Here is an 18,677-nt window from a genome sequence, read left to right as displayed (position 1 = left end):
TCAGGCGAGGATGTTGCGCTTTCTATCCTGCCATGTGCAAAGGAGCCTTGTTTGGTGCCCCGTTAATGAAATCTAATAGGCAAAGGTCGTATATCTTTACAAAGAAAAATGCAAAGCTGGTATGTGATAAATGGGCTCCGTGGGGCTCAGTGGACGAGGATTGGTGAGAAAACCCATGTTTAAACAGTCAGCATGGTTTTCTCTCTAATGTTTATGCCTTAAATATCACCCCATAGTGTTTCTCCTCACCTGGTAGAATGATTAAAATAAATACAAAAATAAGAAATCTATGTGTCTTTAGTGCTTTGAACCGCAGTGACTGGTCATCCAGTGTTAACATTAAATACTATCCACAAGAACAAACAGTTTGCCTTAGAGAAAAGCTTTAAAGAAATCCTTTTGTAAACCTAACTATTATCAATGTGTCCATGTCTCTTAAAGGCGGAAGTCTTAGCATTAACCCAAGCATATAGATTCTATCGGAATACTAAATAATGCATGCAGATGTGCAAGGTTGTATCCAAAATTTTGTGCTGTTTGGAAGTAGGCTGAAAATCAATATGCTTAGAGCTAAAATGCAAAAATAAGTTAAATCCAGAATTATGAAGAGTTAAATAAATCAGATATTGTTGAATTGAATCACTGCTGGTTTTAGGAGAAGTTACCAGTTCATTTGCTGTAGTTGTACTGCTGAGCTAAGAGACAGTTCAATAAATCAACTCAAGCTTGATGGATTCTTCAATTCATTGAAATGAGTGCGTGGAAGAGAAAAGAAATCTCTTAGTATTCCCTCTTTGACAAAAGGGTACGCAAAGAGCCTGAATGGATGAATGGTTGATTAATTTTGCCAGAAATTTTCTTGACAGCAGGAAATGTGTTTTTGCATTACTCTGTTTGCCTGGGATTTATTTGGTAGAATATGAATTATTGCATGTAAATTTGTACCTGAGGCTATGTTGCTAAAGTAGATAGCTCCTGGTGAGGTTTCTGACTATGGGATCTGTAATATTTCTGTATGGTCTTGCACTCTGCACCCTTACGGGTTGCCCTACAGCAGTTTATATAAGTGTCTGCTCTCACTGATGTTAGTAGTAAAGTCGAGCACTGCCAGTGATTCAATATTGAGCTTGGTTTGCATGATCATCTGTGCCCCTCTCAAGGAAGGATGGGGCTGGAGGCAACCAACTGATGATGCTTGATAATTCCTAGACTCATCAACCTGGCAGTTTACTTAGAGACTCTTACCTTTTGCCTTCTCTTCCTTATTTAAAGGTATCTCCTTGTGCTTCTGTTTACAGTAAGCCTACAAATAAACACGTTTCTTAGTTTTATCGTATCAAGAAGGGATACAGCCACACGTGAAAAGACCTAGACTGCTGTCAATGACAGTTGAACTTTGTGAGACTAGAATTAGGGATAGCTTCCCTACTTACCACTTCATGCCTCTTCTATAAAGTACGATGCTGTGCTGCACGTGGGACATTTTCTGGATCATTTTGGAGGGTAGGAAGGCTTGTGGTTCTCAGAGCCTCTACTGGGGCAGTAGGTGATGCTGTACTTGCTTCCCTTTAGACCTCCTTGGCTGCCATATTCAGATGCTAGAATACTGGAAAGCCCAAGGATGAAGCCACTCAAATTATTTAGCAACTTCCTCTTCATTTTGTTGTCCTTCTAGAGGTTAACACAGAAGTTCTTACTTTTATGTAGCAGACCAGAAATTATCTACAGCATATGGCACCATCATATAACATTTTGCCTAATTTTGTAGTATGTGTATGTTTTATTCACATACCAACACCAAGTTTCCTGAATGCCTACCACCATGGTGCTTATCTGTTTTTGAAAATAAATGTTTAGAGAAATTCTTTTTTTAAATTGAAGTATAGTTGATTTAGTGTTGTATTAGTTTCAGGTGTACAGCACAGTGATTCAGTTTTTATATATGTATATATATGGCAATATATATGGCAGATTCTTTCCCCTATAGGTTATTACAAAATATTGAGTATAATTCCCTGTGCTATACTGTAGGTCCTTGTTGCTTACCTGTTTTATATATAGTAGTGTGTATACGTTAATCCCAAACTCCTAATTTATTCCCCCCCGCTCCACTTTCCCGTTTGGTAATCATGTTTGCTTTCTATGTCTGTGGGTCTATTTCTGTTTTGTAAATAAGTTCATTTGTATCATTTTTTTTAGATTCCACATAATAAGCGATATCATATGATATTTGCCTTTCTCGTCTTACTTCAACTTAGTATGATAATCTCTAGGTCCATCCATGTTGCTGCAAATGGCATTAGCAAAAATCTCTTAAAATAAGTTTTCACACACACACACCCAACTAGACTGTGAGGCTGCAAAGTAATTTCATCAGCTATCCAAATTTGGCTTCTGATATTTTCTGCTTAGATTACAATAGGAGAATGAAAAGTGATTAAAAGAAAGACAATGTTAAGTTAAATAAGTTTCCTTTTATGTCCATATCAAATATATCACTCAACCTGAAATGAGGACAGATGGCATATTCAAATGTACTAGAATAAAACTCAGAAAACTTGGGTTCTAGTTGCAGCTCTACCATCAAATAACTGTGTGTGATACTGGGACTATTCCTCAAGTTTCTTGAGCCTCATTGCTCTCAACCGTTAAGTGAATATCACTAACTTTTTTCTTGCTGCTAGCTAGAGAATTGAGAGACATCACCTAAGACTGATCATACATGGAAAAGCCAACATTGCTCTACAAACATAAAATTTTACTTTAAGTGTCATAACACTTTTAGGTTTTGATTCTTTACATTTTAACCTTTGTTCTTCCTGGGTTGGTGCAGCATAACAAGTGATTCTAAAGTCTCCCATGGTCAGCCCTCCAGTTACTTCTGCTACTTCCCTGCCCTTGGCTACCAGGAGTCCAGCTGGTGGGCTCCCCAAATTCTTTTGGTGTCTCAGTGACTTTATTTTCAGCCACCAAGGGGCTAGCCACTAGCTGTGACTAATGAGGAAACAAAACCCATCTTCTTTCTCTGTTACTAAAATGTAGAAAGTAATGATTTAGAAGAAAAGATTGTCTCTTGAAGTGGCCTCTGCTCCTGAAAATGTCCACGTCTATTATTATAATCATTTAGCAGTTTTTCATAAATTGTAGATTTGTCTCTCTCTTCATAGTTCTTTGGTTGTAAGTGACAGAAACTCAACTCAGATTTGCTTAAGGAAAACAGAACTAATTGCTCTAATAGGTGATAATCCCAGGTAGACCTAGCTTCTGATACTCTTGGACTCAAAGCCAAACTGTATCATCAGAGCTTGTCTCTTTTTCTCTACCTCTTGCCTCTGTGTTGGCTTCCTTCTCAGGTAGCCCTCTCCATGATTCCCCAGGATGGCCACGGGCAGCTTCAAACAAATGTGATCCTTAGATCTCAGGATCTCAGAGGAAGGAAGAAGGAGCGTCACAGAATTCCTGTGAAGGCTCTGATTGGCCCAGATCAGGTCACATGTTATTCCTGAAACCGTTATGTAGCCAAGGGGGTGGAGTACAGTTTGGCTGGGCCTGAGTGACCTGCCACACCTAGAGCTCAGTTTAGGAATAAGGACAGCCCCACACCAGCCACATGAAGTGAGGAGGGGTCCTCCCCAAAGGAAGGGATGATGGACAGAAAAAAATGCATATGTCTACGGCAAACTAAACTACTCTTAAACCTAGTATTTATTATTTATAATATTCTAAGCACTGTGCTAGCATTTTATATTAACTGTTTCATTTAATCCTCTCTATAAACTATGAAGTAGGTATTATTATTCCCATTTTTGGATGCAGAAATTAACGCTTAGAGGCTAAGGAAATTACCCAAAGTTGTGTAACTATAAGTGGCATAGCTCAGAAGCAAATTAGAGTCTGCCTCATTTCACAGGCAGGGGTCTTTATTGCTTCACTATATTATTGTATTTTCTGTTGTAGGTTCAATAATTTTAAAATTTAAACATTTTTTGTGCTTTTATCACCTTCTCCTCTGTCCCTGATAGACCCCTAGCTTCTGAATACCCTTTCATCTTAGATTGTTAAATCACTGAATATCAAAACTTGAAGAGAACTTACAAACACCTACCCCGACCCCCTCATTTCAATAGTAAGGAGGAGAGATCACCTGGAAGCAGAAAAACCAACTCATTTTCTTGATGCCCAGAGTTGATTTGCCATTCCATTCCATAGTACTTAACCTGAATCTCCTATATAAAAGGACTTCAATAAATACTTTGCTAATCAAACTAGCTTCTAGCTACAGGATTCTTTAAATAATTAATATTATCTGTACTTCAGAAAGAGAAAACCTAAAACTTTTTACAAGCAGATCACTTTTAAAAATGGTTTCATGGATCACAAAATTAATAGCAAAAACCCTAAAAGAACAAAATGATACTCGCTGTATTTTACGGTGTGTGATAGGAAATCATGTGAAAATAAGGGCAAATCAGTGAATTCTCTGACCTCTGATGCTGTAAAGAGTTCATAGGATGTCCTGAAACCTTGTAGGTGAGGATTTTAATCACCTCTGACACCACCTTATCCACTTAGACTCTTAAAAATCTAAAGAAAGATCTATGGTTTTAGGACGATTCCAGAGAAACTGTATAGTCAAGAAATGAAGTCAGGGGCTTCTAGTTTGGAACAAGCTTGTTGGTCAGGAATATCATTTATAAGGATTACTTAAGATGCTGCTGTGTGTCTTTCAGATGTTGGGGCAATGCTATTGTATGTATGTGTTGGGATGGTACTGGGGGAGGTTGAGCCCAATGAGACAAGAGGCGAGAAGCTTGCTTCTTTTCCCCTCCCAAGGACTCACACCCGTGGCAGACTCAGTCAGGTAGCAGAGTGGCCTTTCTCTGCAGGTAGAAAAATGACTACTATTATTTTTCCAGCTATCCAGCTGCCTAGCTACTTGCAGAATTAAGGTGCTACTGTATAGCACAGGGAACTACATTCAGTATCCTGTGATAAACCATAATGGAAAAGAATATTGAAAAGAGTGTATATATATATATATATATATATGTATAACTGAATCACTTTACTGTACAGCAGAAATTAACACAACATAGTAACTCAACTATATTTCATTTTATAAATAAATAACTTAAAACAAAATTAATATAGATGGCAGAGATGGAGAAGAGAAGCGGATGAGCGGATCTATCTTGAAATATTTTTATAGATCTCCTCTCCCCTCCTCGCCAGGTGGACAGCCAGGCATAGTGCAGAAAGCTGCCCTGAAGCCTTGTCTTCCTTCTCAACTGGGAGGATCCCGTGGCTGGTAGTTCATATGCTGTGTCACACATCTGCCTTGACATTTTAAGCAGCCTATTTTACCCAGACTTTAAGAAATCCTGGTAGTTTTCCGTTGTTTTCTTTGGACAGTGTATTCTTTTTTTTTGTAATTTGCAATTTTATTACTAATATGTTTTTTTTTAAATTGGGGTATAGTTGTTTTACAATGTTGTGTTAGTTTCTACTGTACAGCGGAGTTCCCTGTGCTGTACAGCAAAGTGGAATTCCCTGTGCTATACAGCAAGTTTTCATTTGTTATCTATTTTATACATATTAGTGTATATTTGTCAATCCCAATCTCCCAATTCATCCTACCCCCTTTTCCCCCCTTAGCATCCATACGCTTGTTCTCTACATCTGTGTCTCTATTTCTGTCTTGCACACCGGTTCATCTGTACCATTTTTCTAGATTCCACATATATGCGTTTAGTATACGATATTTGTTTTTCTGACTTACTTCACTCTATATGACAGTCTCTAGGTCCATCCACGTCTCTACAAATGACCCAATTTCGTTCCTTTTAATGGCTGAGTAATATTCCACTGTATATATGTGCCACATCTTCTTTATCCATTCGTCTGGACAGTATATTCTTTCGGTACTTTTAACATCTCAATAAGAAGATTCTTTAGAGGGCATGGAAGCCATCCTAGCCATGGTCTCTGCCTACCAACTGGTCTGAGACACAGGGATTATCACACAGAACATGAGTTAGAAACCACTGTTTTAGGGCGTATCTGGGGATAGGGGCAATTGTGGAGCTTAGAGAAATTGGAGTTAAAGGACCTGCTCCCTGAGGAGGAGGAAGGCTGGCATGAGAGGAGCAGGATTTGGAGGGGGAGCGGGTGGAAGGGCAGTGCACTCCTAGCAAGGGCAACCTCAGCCTGTTCCAGATTCTCCAAATTAGAGGCAGAAAATGCATCTCTGAATTGAAGAATGCTGTCCACCTGTCGAGTGCCCCAACTTGCAAATTCACGTGAGGCATTTCTCTAGGAAGTTTCTGTTCAGTAAGCAGTGCTGGGGAGGAGGTATCAGTGTGTGCAACGGGGGTCTCTGAATAGGAGAAAATTGGTTTCTGTCCAAGCTTCTAGGCCCTGGGTGGGCATATTGGCATTGTTGGTGACCTTTTAGGCTGAGAGTGAAAACAGAGTTAAGAATAATAGGGAAAAATCAGGGAGACGGGTAAAGATAGACAGACATGAGCCATGGCCCAGGGACCAGTGGTCACCGGAGGTCCTCTTCTCCCTCATTCAGTCCATCTCAGTAAGAGCATCCTGGGAGCAGGAGAGACGATGCTCTTTGAGCCTCACGAATGGACATCTCCAGCCCCAGGAGAAACCAGTCACAGACAAACTGTACATTCTTAAATTAGTTGGGCCTGCTAACCAGAGACTGTGGAGAACTGGGTGCTTGCCTTTGCAGCTGTATAATAAGAAGCTTTAACAGTGGCCTGATTCTACAGTTAGGGCAAATGAAGACAACAAAATAAGATAATTTAAAACTCAAATGTCTGCCATATTTTAGGGTTACCATAATGGAGATCAAAGATAACTATGCATATTATTTTCAGGAATCCCAAATATAAAGTTTGGTTTTTAAAATGCCCTATTTACCCATAGCTGACCTGAATTAATACAGTTTTTCTAGACTTAAAAAAACTCTGGAAAATACCTAGGAAAACTTCATTTTCCTGGCATAGGAAGTAGGTGTTTTAGTAAAATCCTGGCTCGCTCTTTTAAATCATCCTGCCTTTTCTTTTAAGAGAATCAAAATGCTGTTTATTTTATAAGCATACCAATATAAACTAAAAGACAATTGATGGAAATTTAAAATTTTTACCCGCCTAGAAAAGGGAAATATTTGGCCAGTTATTACAGAGTATTTGTGTAGAAGTTCCCCATCTCTGATTTTTTTTTTTTTTAGGTTCCTCCTGCCTCTTAAACGAGACAGAATTAATGATGTGTCTTGCTTTATGCAGTAATATTTCTGAAAGAGTCGAATGTGATTTGAATTAAGTTTGCAAGATTCTCCTACTGTTATTCTCTACTTTTCTTAGTTAGGGCATTTTTGTCCTGCAGTTGACATTTGACAATGTCTGGAGACGTATTTGATTGTCACAGCTCGGAGAGAGAGTTAGCTATTGGCATCTAGTGGGTGGAGACCAGGGGTGCTGCTAAACATCCAACAATGCACAGGATGGTCCCCACAACAGAGAATGATCCAGCCCCAAAAGTCAGTAATGTCTAGTGAGAAACGCTACTCTAAAGTTATCATTTTTTACCTGTTACGAATTCGGATTTTTTTTTGCCAGTATTTGGCCTGCTTATAGCCCTTCTATAAATAACTCTTGTATAAACTGATAACACAGAAATACAATTCTTGTCCCACCAGATTTAGCCCAAATACTCTCTGCCTTGTGGGTAGGGCCTGTAGATAATTTCTAATTTGTATTGAATGCATTTTGATGCCCTACATGTATGGTGCAAATAGCAATGGAAGTTTGACGGTTATAGGGGAGATTTGAGCAGGGGCCAAAAAGAGAATCCCTCACACCAACCTGAAAGAATAAGGATTAAGGAGGCTTGACCTCTTTTTCCTGGATTGATTAGATAGCATTATATTTTTGATTGATTAAGCATAATTTTCATTTTATAAGCTTAACATTTTATAGTTTTTTTTTTATCACTCCTCTTTATAATACCCTTCTTAGTTGGGGTGTAAACGTCCATAAAAATGAAAGTTAACTGAAGTTATCTTTCCAGGTATCATGTCTCCCTATGACTTGGGCTTGGTTGGCTGGAAATAAAACAGGGAATTGGGGAATTAGCGATGTGTATGTGTGGGTGTTATAGTGTGTATGGATGTGTGTGTGTGAGAGAGAGAGACAGAGAGACAGAGGAGTCCTTTGTGCCTGATAGCTAGGGTGCCCACCTAAAGGTTTAGCTGCTCAACCCCCCTCTTCGAGGGAATGACTCATACCCATCACTCTTATAACAGGTACCACACCTGTATTTTGTGGTCTTCCAATCCACCTCAATTGCTTGGCACAAGGCTAGGCACCCAACCCAACTGGGAACAACCAGAATTCTTTCTCCAGAGTTTTCAAACTCAAGACCAAGAGGGAGTGAGCCCTGACTAAACCTGGAAGGTCTGCCCTGGAGCTGCAGCCACCCATGTTTCCCACCACATGGAGCATGCTAGTTGGTCGCAGGAGAGGAGAATGAAGCCAGGAGAAGAGGATGGAGAAGCTGAGTGGCCCCCCACATCCCTGGTGACCCTTGTCCTCCGCCCAGCTTGTCCTCCAGTTCTTCCTTTGCTTTTTTGAGAACCCTCCCCAGAGCTTTCTGAGTTTTTCTTAAGCCAGTTTGAGTTAAGTTTCTGTGTCTTGGGGCCAAGAGAGTCACAACAATACAGCGTCCTTACCTGAAAATGAATTCCTCAAGCTCCCCCCACACAGACATCTCCAATGAAAATGAAACCACAGACCCCAGAGTGTATCTGTTTGCAGGAGGGGGTTTCTAGTAAATAGCTTAGAATTGCAACAAATGGCACACACAGACTGTTGGCTCTGCATGTGTGCTCTAAGATGGGTGTTTACCCTATTATATTCCAATTTAAGAATGTCATAAAGTTTATCACTGAGCAAATGGAAACCAGCAAGAACAGATATGGATGATGAGAGGTGTGTACCTTGATATATAGATATTTTAGACGTCAAAAGAAATTACTTTCATTGGGTTGATAGCAAAGGGGACACAACCGTATTCCCCACTTAAACTTGGTGATGGTTGGGTATTTTTAGCAAATGAGTTAACAGCAGAAAAGCTTCATTAGACCCATCAGGATATCTGCCCATGAAGAACGAATCCCAAACTGTACTGACAGTTTCCTTGAGCCAAAATGATGAAGCACCTCTGACAAGAGCCATATTGTGCTCCCCATGTGACGAGCAGGAGGAACAAAAGAGACAGTTTGATCTTCATTTGGTCAGGTTAATATTGACACAGCTTAGAGAAATCAAAAGTGTGTGCAGTGTACATGTGCAGCAAGGGCTCTGGAGACTTGACTGGTGGTTTCCATAAATCAGAAAGGGGTACCCAGAGAGGAAGGAAGGTTTCCTGCTTTATTGAAATGTTGTTCAAACTAGATGATTTATTTTTACAAACGAAAATAAATAAAGCCATAATTGTTCAAGCTCATGGTTCAAAACAGGCTGATGGGGATTTTTTTTAAACATCTATACACAATTACGGAAATAATTTATTATTATTTGGTAGCTGCTGTGTTGCCCAGATTCTACCATTTCAAAAATAAAACATGCCTAGTGAGTGGATTTTCCATTATGCATAGGTCCTGAGTTATTCATTCCCATATAGAAATCCTTATAAACATACACAAACTTTAATAAAGGAGTCCTTAAGTGGAACAACAGTGTAGCCCTTTTCTCACTGAGTCCTTAAATTCATACTATATTGAAAAGTTTTGATGATTATGGGTCTGTCCTTAAAGAAAATGTAAATTAGGCTGAGCTGGTAAATAAGGTGAGGACGTGTTTGTCTTTAATTGGTTGTGAGCCTCCCCACATCCAAGTATTCTATCTACTATTAACTAATTGTGAGAGGCTACCTAGGGCTCCCTTTCATGAAGTACAGTATACAAGCATCTTTTTCTAGGGCAACTCTCTGTTGGTGTAACATTCATTGGTTCTCCTTATGATGGTGACAATGAGGATGGGGCAGGATGCCAACTTGCTTAATTTCAGATTGATCTGAAAGCAACCCATTTAATTTCAAGAAGTCCTTAACTTACACCTGTGCTTTCAGATGAACCATCTCCCAATCTCCCTCTCATCTTTACCCCTCCCCTCCCCCCTCTCTTTCCCTCCATTAATGAAATGTTTATAATTATTTATCCCATGACATGAAAGCCGTGGTTTTCAGTACTCATGTGCTGTCTCCCTCTATTCTTGAATTCTTCAACCCAAATGATGACCTTACAAGGATGATTGCTTACAAGATTGTTGGTTTCTTTTCTAATACTTACGACATGCTTGACCTAAATTGAAGCATCTGCAGATTGATACGTTAATTAGTCTTTGATAGTTGTGCCTTTACAAGAGGGCTTTGCTTGAAATAATGGTGATATTATAGGCTCTTAAGATGCCCACTCCATTGGGGTAAAAAAAAATTACCTCTTTTATCTTTGTACCCCCTTCCTGTAATCCTAATTCCTGGTTTCCCTAGGCTTTTGAGCAGAAGGAAAGTAACGTTAGGAGCATCCTTAGATGATGAGATTTTTTACATACTGAATGGTAAAGTGGGGATTCTTCCATTATTTGTGTGTCTAAGGTATCAGAGCAAGAAAAACTACATGAGGGTAATTCTGGACAAACCGTGACTAGGCCAGTTCATCTGCTTTTTGTGTGTGTACACATGCATGCGCAACTTTTAAAAAAGTACATACTGCTGCAAGAAACTTTATAGCAGTTTCTTTGGGCAAGTTTTCAATTAGGCTCATACATGAGTTAATGGTCAGCCTACACCAATATTTTATAGAGTAAATGAGAAACTGGAAATTGATCATAAAGCATGAAAATATTGACTCATCAGAAAGCTTAAGCATCACATTATTAGCATTGGTTAAAATCAAGGATGTGGCTTGCTTGTGTATAGTGACGAGGGAGAATTAATAACAAATAGAAGCAAATGGAGTAGCCAAAAACTTTTATGAAATTAAAAATGGAGTTAGTAATATCTTTCAAGAATTATTTCATTTGAGAATAACATATAGGTTAGAACCTGGGCTCTGAAGTCAGACTCACCTGGGACCAAGTCCTGTTTTTACACATGTGAGCTGTGTAACATCAATTACTTAACCTTCTAAACCCTCCATTTTCTCAATGCAAAACAGAAATAACGTTGCCAACATCATCTGGACATCTTAAAGTTTAAATGAGATGATGTAAAGCATTTAACAGAGTGCTTAATGCAGAAGCAGCGTATGATGAAATCATTTTAGGCAATATACTATTGGTTTAAATGAAAATTATATTAATATGTATATTTGTTATTTATATATTGTAGTATTTTAATTTTCACAAAATCTTTTCATGAAAGGGCTCTCTTTTTGAATGATAACATGTACTGCTTGGCTCTATTTTCAAAATATGATGCATAATATAGTTTAAATAGACCCAGTGAAGTTTTTACTACTAAAATGCCTTGGCTAGCTTATACAAATAAGAACCATAGAGTTTTTTTTTTTTTTTTTTTTTTTTTTTTTTTTTTTTTGAGTTTTTTAAAAATAACATGTGGCAAAAACATGGGGAATAACTTTGCTTACCAATTAAAGTGTACAAAAAACAGAATAAATAAAATCTCTTTAATTTATGCATTTTCTGTTCTCATAAATCATTTTCCTGTCAAAATTATCAGACTTTATTATTGCTGAATATTTTAAACATCATAATGGAATTTTGGTAGCATAAATCATGAAGCTTTCAGTAAGAACGTTTGTGTACATACCTCAGCATTTTTCATATATCTTGATAAAATAGTCCTCAGTCTGGAAGTAAATCCATGCAGAGTATAAATGTCAAACTATACTTGTAAATTTCAGTAACTCAGCAATCCATGCTGACCATTTTGCTTACAAGGTAGTTATGAATTGTCATACTATCTTTCTAAGACTCAGTGTTCTCAAAGATGAAGCTGTATGAGCTTGTGTTTTAATCTTGGTCATGATTTTTATACAAGCATCCTACCTACAAATTATATCTACTCACTTGATTTTTCTATTTCCTGGAAGAAGAAAAAAATTTCAGACATAATAAATCTGGGAATAGCTTGTCCATGACATCAGAAAATAATTTATTTTTCTTTTATTTAATAAAAGCATTACTCAATATATTTCATTTGTAATTTGTAAGACAGGCAACTGTTTTGGATTATGTGTGTAGTCCAGAGTACTGGACCTAAATGGAAAGTACTAGCACGAGGAATAAAATCCATTGAATGTGATACTGACCAGGGTTATTGGTCTTCCTTAATCAACAGAAATTGGTAAGAGGCCAGACAAGAAATTCAGGCAAAGCTTTAATGGGGCCCCTGCTGCAGGAGGGGGAGAGGGAAAACAAGTAACAGGTTCCCTTGCTCGCTTCCCGAAGCAGGGGCGGGGGGCGGAGACAAGCTGGTTCCTTAGGTGGGGTGAGGGTAGGGGTGTGTCCAGGGGTCGGGCCAGAGGGGCGGCTTAGGTAGTCTGCCCACCCCTTTCGTGGTGTCGAGTGCAGGGGGCATGCGCAGTACCCTGCTTTTGCTCCCAACCCCGTTTTTGCTCCCTGCTGTTCAGAAGTGGCAGTTGGGTGTTTTTGTTTTTTTTTTTTAGTCTTTTTGTATCTTGTCCATAATTGGGCCCCAACTGCCCATGTACACAATTATTTTTAGTCCCTTATAGTTTCTTTGAATTTGGTTGCTCAAGGAGACGTTTGTCCAGGTGCAAGCACTGCAGCAAAGGGTCCCAGGTCCCAGCCTGTCTCAAAGGTAGTATGGCACTTGGAATGATGCAAAAGGCTCTATCCGTGGTGATTTGGCTGAAGGAAAAAAATCACTACACATTTTTCTGTTGCTTTATTTGTGTAGTGGCAAACAGAAGCTCATTCATTGAGTCTAACTTGGAATTAAGGATAAAGGATCCATTAATGAGATAAACACTGCCTGACCCAGAGTTTTTATATCTTATATTACTTTTTAAATGACTTTGCTTCATATGTAACTTCCTCTATCATCTCACATCTAGGAATTTTACATGTGAATCACTTTAATGACTTAAAGATGTGTGTGATTATCATTTGAAAGTTCACAGTATTATAAAGGATATAAGGTAAGAAATTGTAATATGAATATTCAGTTCCCATACCAAGAATTTGTGAAATACTTTCTACGAATCAAATTACTCCCATGAATCCCAAGAACGACCTTTTGATAGTTGAAGAATCAGGAAAGGAAAGGGATTTAACATTTATTGTCTACTATATGCCAAACACTGGGCCTGCTTTTTGATACACATATGTTCTTAGTACTCACAACAGTGTTATGAGGTGAGGGTTTACAGATGAGGAATTTTAAGGCTCAGAGAGATGAGAGAAACTCACTCAAGGCACCCAGCTAGTGAATGGCAAAGCCAGAGTTAACCTCCAAAGTCTTTAGTAGGAACCTTGGAGAGAGCGCCCTAAAATAGTGGAGAGACACAATCAGGTTTTAGACTAGCAATTTGGCTAAATTATGACAACTTTAATATCAAGGTATCTTAATATCCATCATATGTTAATTTCAATATATATTAGTTGAATACCTATAGAAATGACATTCTAATTTTATATGATTATAGAAGTTATTTTCTACTTTACACTATAATCTTTTCTTGTGTCATTAAGTATTCTTTGATAGCATGATTTTTAATAGCAACATAATATTCTTTTATGTTACTGTTCCATAATTTATTGAACCAGTTCTCTATTGTTGGACATTTAGACTGTTTCAAGTTTTAGTTATTATAGTAATAATTCAGTGAATAGCTTTGTCCACAAACCTTTTGTGTGTATATATGATTATTTCTTTAGAATATATTTCTAACAGTGTATGAGAATGCCCATTCAGCCATATTCATCAATTATAGGAAAAGAGAAGATGAAACATTTTCTTATCAGAGGATTTCTTTGATTGTTAATGATTTCAGGTATTTCAATTGTAAATTGTCTTTTACGTTCACCAACTATTTTTTCTATTGGTATGTCTGCTTTTTCTCATTGATTTATAAGAACTCAGTCTCGAGGACATTAAACCTGTCTCTTCTCTGTTTTAAAACAAATAAAGCAATGTAAATAATAATTATTCCATTGAGAAACTTTTGAGTGGGTTTTAAGCAGAAGAATATCATGGTTCTGGTTACATTTTTTCAAAGCTGTTTCTTGGTCCCGTGTGGAGAACTGATCATAGGGAGAGGAGACAAGAATGGCTACAGGGAGACCAGTTGAAGGGCTATCACCCAAGTTCAGGGAAGAGATAATGGCAACTGTGGCTACGACACTAACAGAGATGGAAAGAAGTGAGGGAAGTGTCTGGACTTGAGATATGTTTTAGAGGGAAAGTTAACAGGATTTGCTGATGGATTATGTGAAGAATATGGGGGGAAAAGGAATCGAGAATAATTCCTAGATGTTTGGCTTGAGTAACTGGGTGGATGGTGGTGCCATTTGATGCTATGGAGGAAACTGGGGTGGAGGTAGGTTGTATTTTATTTGAGATGCTTATTAGACATTGATGTGGTGATATCACATGGATAACCAACGTTAGTGTTCAGGTGGATGTGATTTGGTTGTCACTGGCAGATAGGCGGTTTGAAAGCCATGTGACTGGATGAAATCACTAAGGAGAATGTATAGACAGAAAGAAAGGGGTTAGGAACATTTAGAGTTTGACTAAGGGAGAAGAACTAGCAAAGGTGACTGAGGAGTAGCCAGTGAGTTGGGAGAAAAATAAGGAGAGTGCAGTGACAGGAAAGTGAAGGAGTTAAATATTTCAAGAAGGAGGGAAGATCAACCTCGTGAGATTCTTGGGAGAAGTTAATTAGAGTAAGAACAGGAAACAGATTTTGGGATTCGGTGACCTGGAAATGATTGATACTTTTGAGAAGAGCCATTTCAATGGAATGATGGGGGCAGAAACCTGACAGGAGGGATTCAGAAGACAATAGAAATACAAATATATGAGCAATGTAAGGAGAGTGGGTTTTTCTCTTTCAAAGAATATGCACATTTAAGGACTCAGATGTTTATAAGACATTATTTAGATCACTTGTATTTCATGTGATGCACTAAAGCTATCAGTGTATAGAATAAAAACTAAAATTTTCAGAGCAATGGAATAAGAAATATCAATAAAATAGAATTTTGTGAGAGAATGGAATTTTCCACTGCATTTGTCCAAGTACTTTCAACCACTAATGTAGTAAATCTGTTGGACACTATCACTATCTTGGTTGTCATATTAGTTAAAATAGAGCCCTATCATTTCTGTTTTCCTGACCTTTGTCCTTATGATCATCGACCTCTTCTTAGGGCCCTTGAGATCTACACCTTGCTTTTGGCCAGGAAATAACAAAAGCCTTTTTCTCCCTACATTTTCAGGTCTTCCTACTCGTTTCAAAACCAGGAATTACTGAAGCAAAAGAACTCGTGACCTCTAAAAATGTTTAATGATCTAATCTCTGCATCCATGAGTGACAAAAGACTGACAGGGAGCACTTTCCCATTCTTCCTAACTGATGTGTTGGAATAGTCTGGGTTTTGGCCAGTCATTTCCCAGGTGTAATGATTAGTAAAGTAACTTCCTAAATTCCATGCAGCAATCTCAGGCTGGGGTCATATTTCAAATGCGGAAGTTTGGATGGTGGGGTTAGGTGGTAAAGGAAGTTAGGATTCCTTTCTTTTCTAAACCTTTGGCAAATTGAGTGGGATATATATATATATATATATATATATATATATATATATATATATAATTTTAACTTAAGGTAGGGAAAACATTATGGAGACGTTTGAGCAGATTAACAAATAGTATTTGTATACTCGTAACTAAAACAGTAATTTATCAGGTAGAAGGCAGATGGGAGGAATAAAATGCCAACCTGTGTCTACAGTTGGGTTGTGTTGATGATGAAGTGGTATTTATTCAGGGCCAGCCTAACTTGTCAGCAACATAAGAGCTGTTACAGCACATGACTCCCTGCGTAGCTAGAAGACAATAATAAATTATGTCCTATGCAAACAGCACCGGCATAAAAGTAGAACAAACAGACCCTGCCTCCCGGATTCCTGAAGAATCTTACTCATTCCCTTGTTTGATTCTGTTTTAAACATGAAAATTTTAAACATTGACATTATCCTAAAGCCAGTGAGATCAAATCTGGTTTGGGCAAATTTATTAGGGTGGATAGGACATAGTTGTTGACAGTCTGTTTTGGGGTGACTGTAAAATGTAAGTATTTTATTTCTCTAATATGCCTAAATGCTTCACATAAATCTGTGCTTTATCAATACCTCATGTGATCCTGTGGAATTCGGGGCCACCCAGAGGAAAACTGGGGAAATATTACTCAAAGCAGCTTGATTCTAAGAATCACTTGAGGTACATAATGAAATTACAGATTCTTGGACCCAATCCTGGGCTGCTAAATGAGAACCTCTAACAAAGTGGCCCAGAAAGACACACCCCAGGGTCATGTTTATGATGAGGGTGGTGTGAGGAGCAAGGAGCTAAGGGCCTGAGTCAGTAAAAGTCCCGTGACAGCATTGAGAGAGCCCAGAGGATTGGTTCATAGGAAAATAGATGAATTAAAAATGGCTCCCTAGAGCAGTGCTCTTCATATTTCCATGTGCATTTGAATTGCCTAGGATTTGTGGGAAATGCAGATTCTGCTTCAGTAGGTCTGGGGTGTGACCTGGGACTCCATATTTCTAACAAGATGCCTGACAGTGCCACTGCCGCTGGACTTGAGTTTAGCAAGATCCTAGAGCCATAATTTTAATTAATTAATTAATTAATTTTTTAATTTTTTGGCCGCGCGCTGTGTGTTTGTTACTGCATGTGGGATCTTCGTTGAGGTATGTGGGATCTTTCGTTGCGGCGTGTGGGCTTCTTTCTAGTTGTGGCGTGCGGGCTCAGTAGTTGTGGCACATGGGCTTAGTTGCCCCACAGCATGTGGCATCTTAGTTCCCCAACCAGGGATCAAACCCACGTCCCCTGCATTGGAAGGCGGATTCTTTACCACTAGACCACCACGGAAGTCCCTAACACAGACAAATCCAAACAGGTTGGAGCTCAGCCAACATTTTTGAATAGCAAATGTTCCACAAGTATGGCTTTGAATAATGCTTATTCTACTGAATCTTAATCTTGTGCTGAGGTACCAGTAAAACCAGCCTTCTCTTGTTTGAGTGACCTAGCTCGGAGTGTCGTGATAATTGTTATTGTATGTGAAAATCTCTTAGAAATGGTGTGTCTTCTTTCAAGCGTTTATAAATATGTTGGGGGGGATAAGTTTATGTACATAATGAAAAAAATATTTTGAAAGGAAAATTGTAAGTCTTCTTGTGCCAAAGCCTTCAGTCACTGGAGATAAGATGTACGTGGAGTTGTCCATTATTGTTTTCCTTTGGGACCATGTCTTCATTTACAATTCTTAATGGCAAAACCTCAGCATTGAGGTTGTTGATGGTTAATACCAATGATGATTTGAAATAATTTTATCTATTGAATGCACATTGTGTATAATAGGAGGTCCAATTTTTTTTTAAAAAAGCTCACTCTAAATATCTACTTCTTTTAATTTTTTTGAAGTACCTATTTAAAGATTATTATTATTATGACACTTGGACAATAAAAGCATGAAAGCTGACCGTGTGCATACTTCCAAATCTATTGTATTTGAGCATGATAAATTTCATTACCAAGTCAGTACGATAGATCCTTTGAATTCATCAGCAATATATCCTGAGATCTTTGTGAATTCCCATGTGCACCTTGTAACTGAAGATGCCTAATGAGAGTAGTGGCCTCAGGAGTGGACAACAAGGCTCCTAGAGGCATGGAAGTTGGTGATGGGCTGGGCCCGCCCAACTGCCAGGTTTCTTGTGTGCCCTCTCGGGAACCTCATCGACCTTGAGATTTGGCTCAGCAGAATTACAGAGTACATGTATTATGGCAATTTTAAGTGGCTGGTAAATAGTCTAAGCCACAAATATCAAATCCACAAGTGTCAAAGAGCTACCATATACAAACATTAATCTGGACGTGAAAAAAATCTGCACCTATATGCACTGCACTGTTTAGTTCTTCATAATGGTTATCTGAGGAGGAGGTACGTGGTACTTCCACTTCCTACGGGACACATTTCTGTACTGCTTTAATGTTTTACCAGTGGCATGCATAATTCTGATGACTTTGTAAGCAGAAAAAAATTAGAATTCTTTATATCTCTTGAATGCACATCACAGTGATTTTCACTGAGTAGAGCAGTGGACTGTCAGTTGATGATTATATGATTGTCATTTACATGTGCTATTATATATATATACACTATGATAAAGGATTATGTAGCACAGGTTGATTTTGTATGTATGTCTCTCCAGTCATTCAACAAACTTTTCTTGAGCAACTAGTTAGTATATGCCATGCATTATGCTAGGGGCTAAGATACGGTCTTCAGTGTTTTTTTTTTTTTTTTAAGAAAGAGAGACAACCATGCTGACAAAGTGGTTCTCATTGTAGTTAATAAAACTCGAAAAGGCCAGAACATT

The 18,677-nt window shown here is 38.3% G+C and overlaps 1 protein-coding gene across 4 annotated transcripts in view; it reads left to right on the top strand.

The window, feature by feature from the left end:
- The window catches only part of PRUNE2 (prune homolog 2 with BCH domain), a 259,194-nt gene that overhangs the window by 147,188 nt on the left and 93,329 nt on the right, over window positions 1-18,677 (top strand). The window lies entirely within an intron of this gene.

The sequence above is a fragment of the Balaenoptera ricei genome, chromosome 6 (genome assembly GCF_028023285.1).
Source record: "Balaenoptera ricei isolate mBalRic1 chromosome 6, mBalRic1.hap2, whole genome shotgun sequence".
Taxonomy (NCBI): domain Eukaryota; kingdom Metazoa; phylum Chordata; class Mammalia; order Artiodactyla; family Balaenopteridae; genus Balaenoptera; species Balaenoptera ricei.
This window is presented reverse-complemented; position numbering and strand designations above follow the sequence as displayed.